Genomic DNA, 20,531 nt, shown 5'->3' on the forward strand with positions numbered 1-20,531 from the left:
GGATTAGGAAATTCAGCACTACACATCGTCTCCGCACTATCATCAGTCAAATGGAAATGCTGAGGCGACAGTGAAAATCACCAAAGGACTAGTCAAGAAATTGATCAAATCTAGCAGAGACGTATACAAGGCAATCCTTGAGTGGAGAAACACACCGACTGAAGGTACAGAAAATAGTCCTGTCTGGAGACGAACATAGCGCTGCATGCAAACTACTCTTCCAATAGCAAAAATGCTACCGAAACCAGGGCCAGGATTTTACAGCCCCACTGCGGCATGTCTTACCCTGACGGATGTAACAGGTCATTTAAATCTCCATTCAGTTCGGGGGGACCGTAATATCCCGTAGGGCAGGAGGGGCCATAAAATCCTGGCCCATATGTAGTTACAGGCGTGAGTGAAAAGATCAAGGTAAAACAACAGAAAGCCAAATTTCAGTTTGACAAAACTGCCAGAGCTGAGAATTGGAGAGCCAGTCAGAGTGCAAACCTTCAACGCTCTCAACAGGAGTTAGCCCACAAGGATACTTGGCACATGCATAGAGAAATTACACCTCAATTGTACACAGTGGAAGTGACTGACCAAATATACCAGCACAGCTGCAGGTATATCCAAACAACTAGCGAAGCAGTTCCTTCACAGCAATTGGGTGGTCAGGGAGGAGGGATCTCTTCATCTGTACAGAGTACAGAATTACCATCAATCCCAGAGGTCCATGAGTCCCCAACAGCCACACTGGAACAACAATAATCACCAAGGCAACAAGGACTATGGGAACAACACTCACCGGTCAAGGAACATCATCCAGATGAACAACCAATTCAATGCATACGTTTTCCATCAAGAGACCTGCACAGTTCAAAGACTATGTAAAATGCATGTGCAGAGACTGACTAGTAGAACAAACAGTTGTCAATGCATGAGAACAATGGGTGTATAATGGGTAACTTGGGTAACTCATAGTCACACAAGATCATGCATACAAGTGTCTTTTGTTCAATATGAAAAGGGGGGGTGTTTGAGTTTTGAAATGTAACTAGTATGATTGTCACATCTGGATTTCTGTGAGGCTGCCTCTGGAGGCAGACATCTCAGACAGTTCAATAAAGATTCTCACTGAGACAGACGCTGATGAAGACTGCTGTCCTTATACATGAAACACGGATGTTCCAGAGAGGTCAAGGATGGAATCTCAGTGCAAGAACATTGATTGGTGTAGTATATAGAACACCAAACTAGTGGAAGGGATGTAAAGAAACAAATTTGCAAAGAAGTTCTGGAGAGGTGCAAGAATTATAGAGTAATTATAATGGGGGACTTCAATTATCCAAGTATAGACTGGGATAGGAATAGTGCAGAGGAGAAGAGGGAGGTGAGAGTTCTTGGAATGTGTTCAAGATAATTTACTGCAGCAGTATATTTCTGGTTCAATGAGAGGGCAGGCACTGTTGGACTTGGTTCTGGAGAATGAGTTGGCTCAAGTGGATCAAATATCAGTGGGACAGCACTTAGGAAACAGTGACAAATGTATCATAAGGTTTAGGTTGGTCATGGAAAAGGACAAGGAACAATCCAGAGCAGGGATAATTAATTGGGGGAAAGCTAACTTCAATGGGATGAGAACGCATCTGAGTCGAGTGAGTTGGAATCAAATGTCGGCAGAAAGAATAATGGCGGAATAATGGACCATCTTCAAAGAAACAGTATTGCAGGCAATGTCAAGGTATATTCCCTTTAAGGAGAAAGATAGGATAAATAAATCCACAGTGCCCAGGATGATGAGAGAGATAAAGGTGAAGATGAAAAGGAAAAAAAAGCACATATGACAGATGTCAGATAGAAAATACAATGAAGAATCCTGCTGAACACAGAAGAACCAGAGGAGAAGTGAAAAAACTAATAAGAAAAGCAAGGAGAGAGCATGAAAAGAGACTAAGATAAAAGGGAATCCCAAAATCATCTAATAACGAAAGGGCGGTAAAAGAAAGAATAGGGCTGATCAGGGATAAAAAAAGGACTTGCACGTTGAGGCAGAAGAAATAGCGGAATTATTAAATGAGTACTTTGCATCTTTCTTTACAAGGGAAGAGGATGCTACCTAGGCCGAAGTGAGAGAGGAGGTAACTGGTACACTAGAAGAATTTACAACTGTGAAGGAGGAGGTGTTAGAAAGACTATCTTTACTTAAAATAGATATGATACCAGTACTGAGTGAGATGCATCCAAGGATACTGAGGGAAGTGAGAGTGGAAATTGCAGAGGCACTAGTGATAATCTTCCAGTATTTCTTTGACACAAAGGTGATGCCAGAGGACTGGAGAATTGCAAATGTGACACCCTTGTTCAAAAAGGGTGCAAGGATAAAGCTGGCAACTACAGACCAGTTAGTTTGACTTCAGTGGTAGGGAAACACCTAGAAAATAGTTTGGGATGAAATCAATAGCCACTTAGACAGGTGCGGGATAATTAAGGAAAGCCAGCATGGACTCATTAAGGGAAAATCATGTTTAACTAACTTGCTGGAGTTTTTTGAGGAAGTAACAGAGAAGGTTGATAAGGGCAATGCCGTTGAACCAACAAACTTGTGAGCAAAATTCTAGCTCATGGAATAAAAGGGAAAGTAGGCACTTAGATAAGAAATTGGCTGAGTGACAGGAAACAGAGAGTAGTGACAAATGATTGTTTTTCAGATTGGAGGAAGGTCTGTAGTGGAGTTTCCTAGGGGTCAGTGTTAGGACCCTTGCTCTTCATGATATATATTGATGACCTGGACTGCGGTGTGCAGGGCATGATTCAATATTTGCAGATGATATGAATATTAGAACTGTCAATTGTGGTGAGGATAGTCTTGAACTTCAAAAGGACATAGGCATGTTGGTGGATTGGGCAGACAAGTGACCAATGATGTTCAGTGCAGAGAAGAGTGCGGTGATTCATTTTGGCAGGAAGAATATGAAGAGACAGTATAAAATAAAGGGAGAAATTCTAAAGGATATGCAGGAAGAGAAGGACCTGAGTGTATTTATACATGAGTCATTGAAGATGGCAGGGTATGTCGAGAGAGCAGTTATGAAAGCATATAGTATCTTTGGCTTTATTAATAGGGGCATTGAATATAAGAGTAAGGAGGTCACGTTGAACTTGTATAAGGCACTAGTTAGGCCTCACCTAGAGTACTGCGTCCAGTTCTGGGAGCCATACCTGAAGAATGATGTGAAGGTATTGGAGAGAATACAGAGGAGATTCACAAGAATGATTCCAGGGATAAAGAACTGTAGCTATGAGGATAGATTGGAGAGATTGGGACTATTTTCCTCAGAGAAAAGAAGGCTGAGAGGAGACTTGATAGAGGTATTCAAGATCCTGAGGTGTATGGACAGGGTAAATAGTGAGAAACTGTTCCCACTTGAGAACATCAAGAACTAGAGGGCACAGATTCAAAATAATTGGCTAAACTGCAATAGTGATGTGAGGAACAATTTTTTCACCCCGAGGGTGGTTGGAGTCTGGAACTAATTTCCTGAGTGGTTGGTGGAGGCAGGTTCAATCAAGGTGTTCAAAAGGAAATTGAATTGCTATCTGAAAAGGAAAAATGTGCAAGATTACAGGGATAAGGCAGGAGATTGGGACAAGGTGGAATGCTCTTTCAGTGAGCCAGTGCAAACACGATGGGCTGAATAGCCTCCTTCTGCACTGTAAAGATTCTGTGATTAAAGAAAGAGAGGCAAAGAGGTGTACTAAGAGAATTTCAGAGCTTAGGACCAGGCAACTGAAATCACGGCCACCAATTGTGGAGTGATTAAAAATGGATATGCTTAAGAGGCCAGAAATAGGTGAAAGCAGAAATTTCAGAGGGTTATGGAGCTGAAGGGAAATACAGAGTTAGGGAGGGCGAGGTCATGGAGGGATTTGAAAATAAGGATGAAAATTTTAAAATCAAGACATTGCTTAACTGGGAGTCAATGTAGGCCTGCGGACACAGGGGTGATAGGCGAATGGGACTTGTTGCGAGTTAAGACGGGCAGCAGAGTTGTAGATGACCTCAACTTTATGGAGAGTAGAATGTGGGGACCAGTGAGGAGGGCGTTGGAATGGTCAAGCGAAGACATGAATGAGGATTTCAGCAGTAGATCAGCTGAGACAGGTGAAGTCGGGTGATGTGACAGAGGTGGAAATAGACAGTCTTAGTGATAGCACAAAACTGGGATTAGAACTTACCTCGGCGTCAAAAATGACATCAAGGTTGCAAACATTCTGTTTACTGTCAGGTCATGGCCAAGGAGAGCGATGGAGTTGGTTGCTAGGGAACCTAGTTTGGAGAGTGGACCAAAAACAATGGCTTCAGTCTTCCTAGTGTTTAATTGGAGGAAATTTCTTCTCATCTAGTACTGATTGTTGGATAAGCAGTGACTTAGCTACAGTGGAGGAGTTGAGAGAGGCGGTGAAGTGGAGCTGGTTGTCTTCAGCCTAGATATGAAAACCAATGCTGTGCCTTCAGATGATGCCGCTGAGGGACAGTGTGTTGAGAAATAGGAGGGGGCCAAGGTTAGATCCTTGGGGGGCACTGGAGATAATAGTGCAGGAGCAGGAAGAGAAGCCATTGCAAGTGACACTCTGAATACATTAGATAGATAAGAATAGTACTAGGTGAGACCAGTCCTACCCAGCCGGCGACAGTGGAGAGGCGTTGGAGAAGGTTGGTGTGGTCAACCTTATCAAAGCCTGCAGACAGGGCAAGTAGAATCATCTTGGACCAGCAAGCAGTATTAACAAGCAAGAAAAGGAACTGATAGTGCTACTTCTGGTCCAGCCAGTTCTGACGGTGCATGGCTAACTAGTTTTCTACCATTTCCTTTCAAGTCTGCATCCTTTGGACTTAGGGAAAAGAGATGTAAGGACTGTACTGGGGGAATGGCCAGGGTAAGAGACAGTAATGGTTTTATTGACAATTGGGGCATCAAAGGTGGAGGTGAGGGTACAGTTGAGCAAACCACCATTTTCTCAGATCAGCAAGAAATGTGCAACAAATACAGCCTTACCAACAGCCCTACATCCCAACGACAAACTTCAAAAAAATGCTGTAAACATGTGGTTCATGGTGCTGTACAATTTTTAAATAATATGATTTGACAACTACTTAACTGCAAAGCAATGTTTTTAAAGCAGTTTTTATCACTGTTCCAAAGTGGTTTGATGTGTTAAGTGCAATCCAGGTGCCTTTCTGTTTCACCTTTAACTATTTCTATCACATCCACTCTTCTTGCTGAAGTGTAGAACCTTGCATTGATGTCTGTATCCCATTTCATCTATTACTGATTTTCCAGTTGTAAACTTTATCTGATCCCTTTGCTAGGCCACAGGCTGCTTCGACCATCTCAATTACTGGTTTAGTGTTATTTGTGAATGTAACGAGCTTGCAGTAGATTTCCAAAGGGTCTATCCTGATTTTATGCTACTGTATAAAATAGAAGATCGTAAATTGGCAGCTTGTTTTCTCTCTATTGTTATTTTCATTAATCAGGAGAGATATAAAACCGGCTGCCAATTCGCCAGCACACATTTAACACTATCACACAAAGTCAGGATATACCCCGAAGATTTTACATAAGGAATTAGAGCATCTCCGAATCTTTGTTACCCTGAGCCACTCCACGCAGTTACTCAGTTACTTCTATGCTCTTATCACATCCCTACCAAGTAACTACTGCTGTCTTTCTTTCGGCCAGTTTCTTATTCACGCCCAGGTTTTGCCATGAATATTTTCAGTTTCAATAGCGAGCTGTCATTCAGGAGCTATTTGAAGGTTTCTTTTTAGAAATCTGATTACTTCATGTTACATGGTTTTCCACTTTCCGCCTGTAATGTCAAAAAAATCTAAATGGTTTGCCGAGCAGGATCTTCCCCTGCTCACACCACATTGTCTAATGTATATGATTGGAGTTTGCTCCCGATAATCACCACTATTATTTTACCAGGTATTGATGTTAGACTGATGGGCCTGTAGTTTCCCAAATTTGATTCATCCCTTTTTTGAAGATGAGTGGCCTACAATGATGATTGTTAGCAGTGCACAAATTCCCATCCCTGGCCTCCCCTAATGCCACTCATATCAAGAGATTTATTCTAAATCCGCTTAATACCTCTATCCCTTTATTGTAAACATCCTTGATGTACTACTTCCATCACATTAGAGTATTTTCCCAAATTAATCTCTGGTGTATTCTCTAAGAAGGCTCCTTCTTCTTTGGCTGTCTTCTGGCAGTCATGAAGTATAAAGAGTTACGCCAATAGCTAGAGTGCACCATCAGTGATGTCAGATGACATGTAACTGGAACCTGAGAGAAGAAGGTTCCAATGGAGTCCTGGTTCAATCTGTCTCTGTAAACAGTGTAAATAATCAATAAATGATCACTACTTTGCGACAGAATGATTTCCAGCTCTCTTTCATCAAACACACCCAGAGCCTGTTTGTGATTTAATACATGGTGGCAGTGGTCTGCGAACCATGTTTTAAGGGTCCCCATCAATGCCAAGAAAGGCGGGAAAGCAGAAAAGCAGTCAGTAGCAGCGCACACTCGAGAAGCACCCGTAGCAGCAAATGGAGCGAGGAATTGTTACCGGAGTCCCACAACAGCTGAAAATAGGTGAGCAGAGATATGGAGAAAGCCTTACCCCTTCCCGAGCCCCTGGACCACGCAGAAGGCCTCGACCAGGCCACGCACTGGATCAACTGGCGTAGCTGCTTCAACCGCTTCCGCAGTTGCGGAGTAACCAGATCAGGATCGGGTCAGCGCGCTACTATACGCAATCGGCAATAGAGCCGAAGACATTTTAATACGGCAGCAGGTCGACAGGGAAACCACTGGATACACAGAAGCCCTTTCACTCCTACTTTAGTTTGAAATGTGATATTGATACAAACCAGGAAAAGTTCGACAAAGCCACCCAAAACTCTGCAGCAAGCATTGATTCCTTTCAAAACGATTGTTATTGGCTGTCAGTTCACAGAGGAGATGACAGGGAACCCAGATCGTCTGCCAACGAGCAGAGCGGGAAGAGATAGGGGCACAGTTGCGACCATTGTTAGATGTTTCTGCTGTGGTGGGAAATGATCACAATGTCGCTACGGCTAGCCAGTCATTAAAGCAGAGAGCCATTCCTGCCACAGGAGGGGGCATTTTCAAACAGTCTGCCATGACAGAAAGCTTTCAGCTCCAGGTCAAAAATTTAAAGGCACACTACTCCCAACAACAGCTTCTAAAGCACCAGCAAACCTTTATAAGCATCAGCCACTTTTTTTTAGTTGAGGTCAAAGAATCCAAAGGGCATTTTTGGATTGCCAAAATAATGGTTAACAGCCACAAGATGACTTTGAAGCTGGATATAGGAGCAGAAGTGTCCATTCTCTCTGATAACACACCTCAGCTGAAATCTAGTTTCCTCCAGGCATCCACCATCTGACTCCATGGCCCAGGGGGCACTTCACTGAAGGTACATGGCTGCCACTCTGCGTTATAAAGGAAGAAAAAATTACTGAAGTCCTTTCCGTCATCCACAATCAGGAGTCCTCCCTTCTGAGCCATAGAATTTGCACTGACTTGTGCCTTATTTGCAAGATAGATGAGCTGGTCAATCAAGATAGACCTGACAAATGCAAGAGAGAATTCTCTAAATTGTTCACTGAACTGGAGAAACTACAAATAACATACTACATCACATTGAACAGAACTGCTGTGCCGGTGTTCTTACTTACTCCGCGAAAGGTTCTGCACCCTCTCTTACAAAAGGTCAGGAGGGAGATGGACACCATGCCACGCTGGGAGGTGATATCACCTGTCATCCAGCCCACTGCTTGGTGCCCCAGCATAGTGCCTATACCTAAACCTAATAGCTCTTTGCATATTTGTGTTGACCTTGCTCAATTGTATATGGCGATAGAAGGAAAAATTCACCTCATGGCATCCGTGGACAAGCATTTGGTGAAGCTTGCAAGGAGGTCCGTCATCATGAAATTAGATGCCAACAGTGGCTTTTGGCAGCTTCTACGAGATGAAGAGACCAAACACTTATTTATGTTTATCACTCCTTTTGGAAGATACTGGGGAGAATTTTCTCCCTGTTGGGGGGGGGTTAGGCGGGAGTGGGTGCAGGCGTGCGCGCAGCTGATCACCACCTGTGATTGGCTGCATGCCGCCATTTTACGTTGGCAGGCCAATTAAGGCCCACCCAGCATGACGCGCACCCAGAAGCACTGAGCGCTCCCTGTGCGGGTCGGGGGAGTAAGCTGAGTCAGAGCCTGCGTTCTTTTGTGCATGCGCGTGATAGAGTGCAGGAATCACCCTGAGGCAAAGAGCTGCCTCAGGGAGATTAGTTTGATTTTTAAAAATTTTAATAAAGAAAAGAAATATTTTTAAGACATGTCCCCTCATGTGACAGTGTCATGAGCTGGGACATGTCAATGAATTTTACTTAAAAGTTTTATTAAACTTTAAAAACCTTCATGAAACCTCATCCCACCTGTGCATGAGGTTTCATGATAAATGCGAAGGCCGCCTGGGCTCTTCGCCCGCCCGCCAACCTTAAGATTGGACAGGCAGCTCAGTTAATTATTTTACTTGGTATTTAAATGGCCTTAATATGCCTTTGACAGTTTGGCGGGCACGCAGCCACCTCTGGTGCACGCCTGCCGAACTGAGGATCAGAATGACGTGCAGTGACGTCGGGACGCACGCCCAACGTCACCGCGTGTCATTTTACACATCGGCGAGCGAGGCCTGCTCCTACGGGCCGATCCGAAGATTCTGGCCACTGTTTTACTTGCCTTTGGAATCGCTTCAATGCCCAAAATCTTCCAATGCACTGTGGCAGGCATCTTAGAAGACCTTGAAGGTGTCATCTGTCATATGGATGACATTCTCATCCATGGCTCTACCACGACGGAACACAGTACCAGAGTACGGGCAGTACTGCGATATCTGCAGGCTGTGAGTCTCACACTAAACCACAAATGTGAGCTATCCAGACCTGCCATCAATTTTCTGGGCCATATTATCAATACCGCAGGAGTCAAGGCAGATCCCCAAAAGACAGCAGCCATCAAGAATCTTCCACCACCCCCTAAAGTGACTGAACTCTGATGGTCTATGGGAATGGTTAACCAGTTGGGCAAGTTTCCGTCCAACCTGGCGCTTATCAATGAACCCCTGAGACAGCTTTTAAAACAGTATCAGGCTTGATATTGGGACACACACCAAAAACGGGCCTTTGATACAATCAAGCACATGGTCACGTCTACCAAAATCTGATTCGCTATTAGCCAGAACTCCCCACTGTTGATGCAGCTGACACCTCCTCCATTGGCTTAGGAGCAGTTTTATTTCAAGTCCAGCAAGATGGCTCCCAAGGATCAGTTTACTACACCTCCAGGCGCTAATGGATACCAGACAGTGGTATGCTGTCATCAGGAAAGAGATCCTGGCAGACACGTGGGCCTGTGGGAAGTTCTCTGACTATGTCCTTGGACTCAAATTCACCATGTAGACATAAGCCGTTCACTGCGCACAAATTCAGAAGTATTGTGTCACTGGCTGGCCTGCATACCTTTCCACTAATTGCATTTTAAAGTAATACTTTGAATAACACTGTCATTTTACCTTTCTGGATGACCTGCCAGTCTATAACGAATGCATTATTATTCCCACTGTCCTCAGGCTGGACATTCTCCAACACTTACACCAGGGACACCTGAGTATTACCAAGTGCCAGGCACGAGCCCACAACTCCATCTGGTGGCCTGGTACATCAAAGGCCATTGAAGACATGGTTTCTAATAGTCCAACGTGTGCTATCCATAGGCAAGTCGGCAAGGAACCCTTGATGGCTTCATCTTTCCCATCTTGCCATGGGAGTGCCTCAGGGTGGATCTGTTCATCTCAAAGGATAAAACCTTCCTCATTGTCATTGACTATTATTCCCTATGGACTGGGGCCAAGCGACTACACAGTCCCACTTTGACAGCGGGTATCGCTATACTTAGAGATTTTCACCACGCATTGAATCCCAGATATGATCATTTTGGATAATGCCCGCAGTTCACTAATGACTGCTTCAAACAGTTCACTGAATCATACGGTTTTGTAAATGTTGCCAACCCACCTAGATACCCACAGATTAACGGTGAGGCTGTGTGTATATGGTCAAGGCGCTGTTAATGAAAAACGATGACATTTACCTGGCCCTGCTTAGTTACTGGTCCACACCTTTACACAATGGTCTGACCCCTTCGGAACTCCAAATGGCTAGGAGATTACATACTCAGCCCTGAGTCTCCCACATGCCCTTCGGCCAGGAATCACAGAGACTGACTTGGAAAGGATCTGGCAGAAGGAGGATCACTATTGTGCACACCAGGCTGTCACCTTCGACTGCCATCATAAGGTGCAGGAACTGCCAGCACTCTGTCCTGGGAAGTCTGTCGGGATCTGGGACCAGAACTGACCTGGCCGAGTTTCGAGTCCCTTGGTCCGAGCGTTCTTACTTAGTCAATGCTGCCCACAGCGTCCTCAGATACAACAGTTTGTCTCTGCCAGCAAGAGGCCATTGCAGGCCTAGATTGACCACCCAAATCAAAGGGAAGATGCCCCGACCACCTCAGTGGACTGTTTACATCCTCATCTGCAGGACGCCTGTGTTCCCCCACCCTGTCCTCCAGAAGAAATAAGGACAGGCAGGTTAGTTAAGCCACCTCTTTCCCTCTGACTTGGAGTGTCGGACAGTGACTTTGGTTGGAGTGAGGGGAGGTAGTAAGTGTAGGAGAAAAGCGTAAATATTTTATGGGTAGAATGAAAGATTTGTGGGGGAAGTGTAGTATAAAAGGTTATTATGGTAATAGCATCATCAGTGATGTAACTGGAACCAAAGGGAAGAAGGGGCAATTTTCATTTTTGAATAGACCAGTCAAAGGAGCAGGTGAAATATTACACCTAACCAGTTGCAGCTCAGACACAATGTGTGTATTTTTTTCAATAGCTTACTAATAAAGTGGGTATTATGAAAGGGTTTTATTATTACAAATAATACCTAATGACAATGAGAATTTGCATTCAAAGAGGAAAATATGTATAAAGGAAGACAAGACTGTTGGTAAAAGGAGGACGGATTCTAAGATCTAAAGCCTCCAGCCTGTAAGCCTCAAGTTTGTCCACAAGGACCCAGAGCTGAAAGAAACTCATTTGGAATGCAACTGTCCAGGGTGTGCTCTGCCAGGTGTCTGTTTAAATATGTGATTTACTATTGTCTTAACGGGGGTGTAACTGAGAGTCAGATTAATTAGGGGATTTTTGTAGTTATTATTGTAGTAATTTTGTAGACATATGTATGTACTTACAATCTGTCTCGTATTATTAAATGCTTAATTTAGTTTTATAAAAAACCTGTTGAGACTCGGTGGTCTTATTACTATTGAATTCAAAGCCTGCATCTTGAAACATACAAATTGCAAAACTGGGTTATGACAGTTATTTCAAGTTTCTCCCTGGGATTTGAACAACTCAGCCTTTACCATTGGCTGAGTCATAATACTAAAGTCTGTCGCTGTAAACAATGTAAGTAGTCAATAAATGTGCACTAATTTGCAACAGCATGGTTTCCAGCTCTCTTCTATTGAAGACACCCAGAGCCTGCCCGTGATATTAATGCAATGATATTGGAAGAATTCCTTACTGTTTTCCACAATGCTTATTTCCAGTTCCCTAACTGTATTTCTCGAATCTGTCTTTTGACTAACTGCTAAGATTTCCTGTAACCTCACCAGTGGCTTACCAACCTTCTCCCTGCAGGCCTTTCTGAAGCCTGTTTCACTAGATTATTTCACTCCTGAGTGTCATCTTGGGTCATGAAGAACAAGGGCAGAATTATAGGAGTCGCAAATGAAAATGGAGGTATAGCTTTCCTCAGAAGCCATGGAAAGTTTTGAATCTTTAGGTTGAACTTTCCTAAACCATAATATTAATAGAGAGAAGATTAAAAAAAAAGTAGAGCTGGGCTTTGTTGCGTTTCACAATTTCTGACCATTTCTTCACAGAAAGGAACTTAGTGTGACTTATAATATTCTCTTTTATTTAACTCCGATTCTTAAAGAGTTGAAATTACTATGGAAGCCAGAGAACGGGAGCATATGCTAAAACCAGACAGTTCATTTTATGGAAATGAAAGCTAAATGCTGCGGATGCTGGAAATCTGAAAGAAAAACAGAAAATGCTGGAAAAACTCAGCAGGTCTGACACGATCTGTGGAGAGAAAAACAGAGTTGACATTTCGAGTCTGTATGGCCACAGATTCTCTCTCCACAGATGCTGTCAGACCTGCTGAGTTTTTCCAGCATTTTCTGTTTCTCTTTCACTTTATGGAATGTAGCTGCTTAAATGCCACTGAGGTAAACTGCTGTTGCAATCGCCATAGTGATATCTAAAGGGAGATACACATGAGTTCCCTGGCTCTGCTGATGATATTGTCCCATGCATTGGTGTAAAAACAGTTTTAGTGGCTGCACTTCTGAAAACCTCTACGCAGCATTAAAAACACTGCTTTCTGCTTTCAGCAGCTTTCACAGTGTACCTTCAGCACCAGCACTTGGCTGACGAGTAAAGAACAGAATTGTCAAGAAGCAGAACGTATTCCCGGGTGTAGTGGACAAAGGCCCAAATGCCTTTGATTATGTGAGTCTGTTGACTTGCATGCACACTTTATGCTTGACTAGTCCAGTCTGATGTGATGACTCATAAAAGTAAACAAACTGTTGAAGGTAATGGAAGTTAGAGCTGCAGGGATGAGTGCAGACATTTTGTGATTGCAGAGATATGTCAAAACTCTGGTAAATAAGCCTTAGGGCATACTTAGGGCAGAATTTTGCCGTCAGTGAGCAGGGGGCAGGGCCCGCTTGCCGACGCATAAAATGACACGGGATGACGGTGGGCAGAACCCCCGATGTCATCTCGCCCATTTAAATTTTCAGGAAGGCGGGGGTGCAGCAAAATCAGCTGCGGGCCTGCCGACCTGTCAATGGCCAATTGAGGCCATTGACAGGATCAATTATACAATTGAAGGGCCTGCCTGTCCAACCTTAAGGTTGGTGGGCAGGCCAGGAGACCTGGCAGCAAATAGAGAAAACATGAAACCTCATGGGATGAGGTTTCATGTAGGGTTTTAAAAAGTTTAATAAACTTATTATGTAAATTATGAACATGTCCCATCTCATGTGACACTGTCACATGAGGGGGACATGTTAAGGAGTTTTTTTTTTCTATTTTTAAAAGTGTCAGTGATCTCCCTGAGGCAGCACTTAGCCTCAGGGCGATGTGTGCTCTTTCGTGCACCTGTGTGAAAGAGCGCACTTTCGCTTTTGGGGAACCCACCCCCACCTCTCCCCCCCCCCCGACCCGCACAGGAAGTGCATAGCGCTCCCCGCTGGATGTCACGCTGGGCGGGCCTTAATTGGCCCACCCACTTAAAATGGCGGCAGGGCCCACTTCTCCGGCGGGGATCGGCTCCCCACCCGCCGGAGATTGAGTCGGGCCTGCCCGTCCGACAGGCAGAAAATTCTGCCCTTAGAAACTAAAGTCACTCAATTGCTCCGGGATATGAAATATATACAAGGAGGACAACAGGGCCTGGCACCAATCCAGAAAAGAAGAGCACATAATGCCACTCATTCAGGCTGCCACTGAAGGTAGGACAGGCTCCTGTACTTTTGCGTGCCAGTAAAGCTCCCAGAATTATCTGCCACTTGAAGAGATTCTCCATTTCCACCCTTGTCTGGCATTGAAATGTTCTCAAGCTTTGAAGTTGGCAAAAGGTGCAAACCCTAGGAAAGAGAGAAGACATTTCTGAACCCCATTAAAGTTGCCTACAGCTGTTTCAAGGCAGATACAAGTGGGAGCTTGTTTTTAAAAAGCGAGAGCCTTATTATCCCTCTCAAATCATCACTTGACTACAAGAGCCCTGTTAGCGAAATGCTTTACTCGAGGGGATACTGCAGATTACACACAAGTGTTATTTGATTATAAACAGTAGAAGACAAATTTTCTCATTATCTGCTCTTTAGAACTGTGAGGGATCTCATTTTCTGCTGTTAATTTCGAGTATTTTTCTGTTACTATTCCTGTTTTTAAACAAAGTGTTGCTTTCATTTGGAAAATACCAGCAGGACTTTTTCAGGAAATATGAAAAAAAGCTACAATCTTTAACTCTTTCCAGCTGCTCTTGACAAATGTGTGATTTGGAGCTGTAAAATAAAACAGCTGGCCAATCACACTTTGCAATGGTGTATTACTGGTGCTATCACACCAAAGACTACAGAAAATAAACTGTTAATGTTGAAGCTGCATCTGGAACTGGGCAACACTTCAAAGGGATATAACCATTAATATCTGGCCATTCTATTTGGAATGTGATAACTGCTTTCAACCTGTTGTATTTTGTCTAATTTATCCAATTGATGATGGTGACATAGTGGCACTGTTACTGGACTAGTAATTTTTAGGCTAAGGTGAATGCTTTGGGGGCATGGGTTCAAATCCCACCATGATATCTGTGGAATTTAAATTCAATTAATACAACCTAGAATATAAAGCTAGGCTCAGTAATGGTAACCATGGGGAGAATTTTGCCGTTGGTGGGGTTAGCTTGGGGGGGGTGTCGGGAAGCTGACCACCGCCCACGATCAGGAACGGACCACAATTTCATGCTGGCAGGCCAATAAAGGCCCGCCCAGCATGAAACGCGAGCGGTAGCGCTCAGCGCTGCCTGTGCGGGAGGGATGGGGTGAGTGGGGCGAGCATGAACTTCGCGAATGCGAAGTCACATGAGCAGGGGCATGTTATTAATTCAATTTTAAAACTTTTATTTTACCTTTATTTGCTTTTGGAAACCTCATCCCTCGGATGAGGTTTCCAAAAAAATGCAAAGGCCACTTGGCTCTTTCGACTGCCGGCCAACTGTTAGGCTGGACGTGCAGCGAAAAGTTTAACTTAATTGATTGCCTAATGGCCTTAACAGGCCTCTTAATTGTCGGCGGGCGCACTGCCGGCTCCGGCGCGCGTCTGCCGACCGAGCTATCGCGTGACTGCGCGTTGACGTCGGCACGCTCAGCCGTCATCAATGCGTCTCATTTCACGCTCCAGCGGGTCGGGTGCATGCCCGCCCACCAAATGAAAATTTCTGTCCCATGAAACCATCATTGATTGTCGTAAAAACCCATCTGATTAACTAATACCCTTTAGGGGAAAAAAAAATCAACCATCCTTACCTGGCCGGGCCCACATGTGACTCGAGACTCACAGTAGTGTGTTTGATTCTTAACTGCCCTCTGAAATGGCCTAGCAAGCCACTCAGTTCAAGGGCATTGAGGGATGGGCAATAAATGCTGGCCTATCCAGCGCCGCCTACATCCCATGAAAGAATAAAAAGATTATGTGATAACTATGTGTGTTGATAGTATAGGGAAATAGAAATGATAAAATGACAACATGACTTCCTAGCCCACTAATTGATTGGTACATATTGGAATTTGATAACCAGAAGTCTGGAGGATGTTTGCAATCAGATTTTGTAATGCACACAGAGGAAGAAAGACATTGCATTTACATGGCATCTAATTTGTCCTCAGGATATCCCCACAGTGCTTCACAACCAACAAATTACTTTTGGAGAGCGGTTATTGATGTGCAGCAACCTTTTACACATGGCAAAGTTCCACAAAGGCCAAATGAGATGAAAGACTAGTTAAACTATTTTTTCTGGTGATGTTGGAGGAATGTTAGCCAGGACTGGGAAAATTCCTTGATCTTCTTCAAATAGGGCATGAAATCCTATGGCCATGAAACTTGATGAAGCCCAGAAATGTACTCCAGTGATTTGAGAATTCTCTTCTCCGGGACACCCAATTTTACATTAGTTTTGGCCCTTGCATGAGTCCAAACTGGTCTGATAAGGTAGATTTTTGATCCATGGTCATTAAAATTTAAATGTGAGTACAGCTTTAAACGCTGATAGGAATTCCAAGATGGCATGGCCGTACGCTTCTTCATAATGAGGTTTCCCTTGCTTGTCAGTTTTGTTGGGCTCCCCAGTAATGACATTTGCGATATCTGCTCTAAATTTTCAGCAGCAACTTCCTTGATCGACCATTCTGGGTCTTCTCCATACTATCTGAGGGCTCTTGGGTCTTGAACCGTTGATGCCCGGCTTTTGTTGGAATTCAAAATGCTGATGTTTAATTTTTGTTTTGATAGGAGGGAGCTCGGCTGTCATGTGTTCAGGCGCTGGCTCAGGACTCAGGCTATTTGCAATTCTGGCTGCTGCTGAATTAAGAGCTTTTTAAAAGTTGTCCTAGCCAAGAATTTTAGTTTTGTAGCTCACCCCTGCTAGGTCTTTTGATTGTATTCTCTGGGTATTGAAGCTGGGCTTTGATGGGAACAGTGGAGCCTTCTTCAGTGTGGAGGTTTATCTCCACCCTTCACCACCAATCCTACCCCAGAGCTCCCCTCTGTGCCCTCACCTCTGGTGCTCCTCCTCATCAGATCAGAATGCCGCTTTTTCAGTCTTTCAGGTTTTAATATTCTTCTCCAGCTTTTGTGAGATTCTGGGTTGTTCTGATAGCTGCCACCACATTGTAAGATATTGCGTATAGTTCAGAAGGTCTCATGAAGCAGTTTTGAGTTTTGTGTAGTTTAACAGTAAGTGTGTATTAACTACTAGTACCTATATACATATATACAATATAAGGTCTAAGCTGGGAGCTGCCTGCATGCTTACCTCTACACATCTCTCTCCAGCCAAGACTTCCCTCTAGACTCAGATCATAAGAAACAGAAACATAAGAAATAGGAGCAGGAGTAGGCCATTTGACCCCTCAAGCTTGCCCCGACATTCAAAAAGATCATGGCTGATTTGCCCTAGCCCTCAACTCCTCTTTTGTGCCAGCTCCTTATAGACCTTGACTCCCTGATATTTCAACAACCTATTCAACATTTCAACATCCACTTTAAACACTTTTAGTGATCTAGACTCCACAACTTTCTGGGGTAGAGAATTCTAGACATTCACTACCCTCTGAGAGAAAAAGTTAGTTCACATCTCAGTTTTAAATGAGTGTCCCCTTATTCTGTAACTATGGTCCTAGTTCAAGATTCCCCCACTAGTGGAAACATCTTCTCAACATCTACCCTGTCAAGCCCCATCAGAATCTTATACGTTTCAATAAGATCACCCCTCATTCTTCTAAATTCTAATGAATAAAGGCCTAACCTGTTTAGCCATTCTTGATAAGTCAAACCTTTCATCCCAGGAATCAGCCTAGTGAACCTCTTTTGAACTGCATCCAATGCAGCATATGCTTTCTTAAATACAGGGACCAAAACTTTACACAGTACTCCAGGTGCGGCCTCACAAACACCCTGTACAGTTGTAACAAGACTTCCTTATTTTTAAACTCCAACCCCCTAGCAATACAGGCCAACATTCCATTTGCCTTCTTAATTACTTGCATCACCTGCATGTTAACTTTTTGTGTTTCATGCACAAGGACACCCAGATCACTCTGTGCTGCACTTTTTTGGAGTCTCTCTCCATTTAAATATTAGTCTGCCTTTTGATCCTTTTGATTCTTCCTACCAAAGTGCATGACCTCACACTTTCCCACATTAAACTCCATCTGCCAAGTTTTTCCCACTCACTCAACCCATCTATATCCCCTTGCAGATTCTTTATGTCCTTATTACAACATGCCCTGCCACCTATTTTTGTTTTGTCAGCAAATTCGGATACATTACACTCTGCCCCCTCCTCCAAGTCATTAATATGGATAGTAAATAATTGAGGCCCTAGGACTGATCCTTGTGGCACTCCACCAGCTACGTCTTTCCAATCTAAAAAAAGCCCCATTAATCTCAACTCTCTGTCTTCTGTGTGTTAACCAATCCTCAATCATTAATACATTACCCCCAATACCATGAGCTCCTTTTAGGTGGCGCTTTATCAAATGCCTTCTGGAAATCCAAATACACTATATCTACCGGTTCCCCTTTATCAACTCTGCGTGTTATATCCTCAAAGAACTCTAGCAAATTTGTCAAACATGATTTCTCTTTCACAAAACCATGTTGACTCTGTAAGATTGCGGTAAGCTTTTCTAAATGTCCTGCTATTTCTTCCTTATTAATGGGCTCTAGCATTTTCCCAACGACAGACGTTAGGCTGGCTGGCCTATAGTTTCCTGCTATTTGTTTCCCCCCCTTCTTGAACAGGGGCATCGTATTAACGGTTTTCCAATCTGCTGGGACCCTCCCAGAATCCAGTGAGTCCTGGAATATTTCGACCAATGTCTCCACTATCTCTGCAGCCACTTTCGTTAAAACCCTTGGATGCAGGCCATCAGGTCCGGGCAACTTGTTTGCCTTTAGTCCCATTAGTTTGTCAAATACTTTGTCCCTCGCGATAGAGACTGTTACAAGATCTTTCCTCCCATTAGCTCCTTGCTTATCTGTTACCTTTGGGATGTTTATAGTGTCTTCCATCATGAAGACCGATGCAAAATATTGGTTTAAATTATCTGCCATTTCCCTGTTCCCCATTATCAATTCTCCAGTCGCATCCTCCAAGGGTCCCACGCTCACTTTAGCCACTCTCTTTCTTTTTATATACCCATAGAAGGTCTTGCTGTTTGTTTTAATATTTCTTGCCAATTTACTTTCATAATCAATTTTCTCCCTCCTTTTTAGTCATCTGCTGCTGTTTCCTAAAAAATTTCCAATCCTGTGGCCAACCATTAATTTTTGCCGCTTTGTATGCCTTAGTTTTTGGTTGGAACTCTCCTTGACCACCTTTGTTAACCATGGGTGGTTCATCCTTCTCATCTAGTTCTTCTTTTTGACTGGGATAAATTTTTGCTGTTATGCAATATCTGCGTAAATGTCTGCCACTGCTCATCCACTGACTCATCCCTTTAGTCTATTTTCCCAGCCTGCTTTAGATAACTCTTTCTTCATACCTCTGTAATTGCCCTTATTTAAGTTGAGGACACTGATTTGAGATCTGACTTGCTTGCCCTCAAACTGAATTTGAAATTCTACCATGTTGTGATCGCTAACCCCTAGAAGATCCTTAATTATGATATCGCTTATTAATCCCACCTCATTACACATTACACAGATCTAAAATAGCCTATTCCCAGGTAGGTTCTGCAATGTATTGCTCTAAGAAACAATCGCTGATGCACTCTACAAATTCGCCTTCCAATCTGATTTGTCCAGTCAATATGCAGATTAAAATCACCCATGACAATTGTAGTGCCCTCTTACACGCCTCCATTATTTCCTTATTTATACTTTGTCCTACAGTGAGGCAACTCTTCGGAGGCCTATAGGTGACTCTCACCCATGACTTCTCCCTCTTGCTATTCCTTATTTCCACCCAAACTGATTCCACATCATGATCTATTACACCTATATCACTACTCACCACCGCACTGATATCTTCCTTTATTAACAAAGCTACCCCACCTCCTTTTCCTTTTTGCCTATTTTTCTGGAATGTCGAATACCCTTGAATATTGAGTTCCCAGTCTTGGTCACCCCGTAACCATATCTCTGTAACAGCTATCAGGTTATATTCATTTATTTCTATTTGTGCTGTCAACTCATCTATCTTGTTACAAATGCTGCGTGCATTCAGATAAAGAGCTTTAAGATTTTACTTTTTACCATTATTACTCATTCAGGTTCTAATTTCTGCTGCACTTTTCTGCTTATATTTTCTGCCCTTCCTGTCACACTTTGATTATCATCCACCTCTTCACTGCTCTGCACCTCTGCTCTCTCGTTTCTTTTTGACTTTTTAAACTTCCCTTCAATTGAACCCTCCCCCCCACTAATTAGTTTAGATGTTGGAGGCCAATCATCTCAGCTCCAGGACATGACTGCAGGAGTTCCTCAGGGTAGTGTCCTAGGCCCGACCATCTTCAGTCGTTTCATCAATGACCTTCTTGCCAACATAAGGTCAGAAGTGGAGATATTCGTTGATGACTGCACAATATTCAGTACCTTTCACAACTCCTCAGATACTGAAGCAGTCCATGCCCACGTGCAGCCCGACCTGGACAACATTCAAGTTTGAGTTGATATGTGACCAGTAACATTTGCCCTATACAAGTGCCAGGAAATGACCATTTCCAACAAGAGAGAGTCTAACCACTTCCTCTTGAAATTCAGTGGCATTCCCCATTGCTGAATCCCTCACTAACAACATTCTTAAGTTGATATTGACCAGAAACTGAACTGAATTAGTCAAATAAATACTGTGGCTACAACAGCAGGTCAGAGGCTGGGAATTCTGCTGAGAGTAACTTACCTCCTGACTCCCCAAAGCTTGTCCACCATCTACAAGGCACAAATCAGGAGTGTGATGGAAACACTCTTCACTTGCCTGGATGAGTGCTGTTCAAACAACTCTCAAGGAGCATGACAGCATCCAGCAGC

Source organism: Cetorhinus maximus, chromosome 1, assembly GCF_964194155.1.
Source record: "Cetorhinus maximus chromosome 1, sCetMax3.hap1.1, whole genome shotgun sequence".
NCBI classification, from domain to species: Eukaryota; Metazoa; Chordata; class Chondrichthyes; order Lamniformes; family Cetorhinidae; genus Cetorhinus; species Cetorhinus maximus.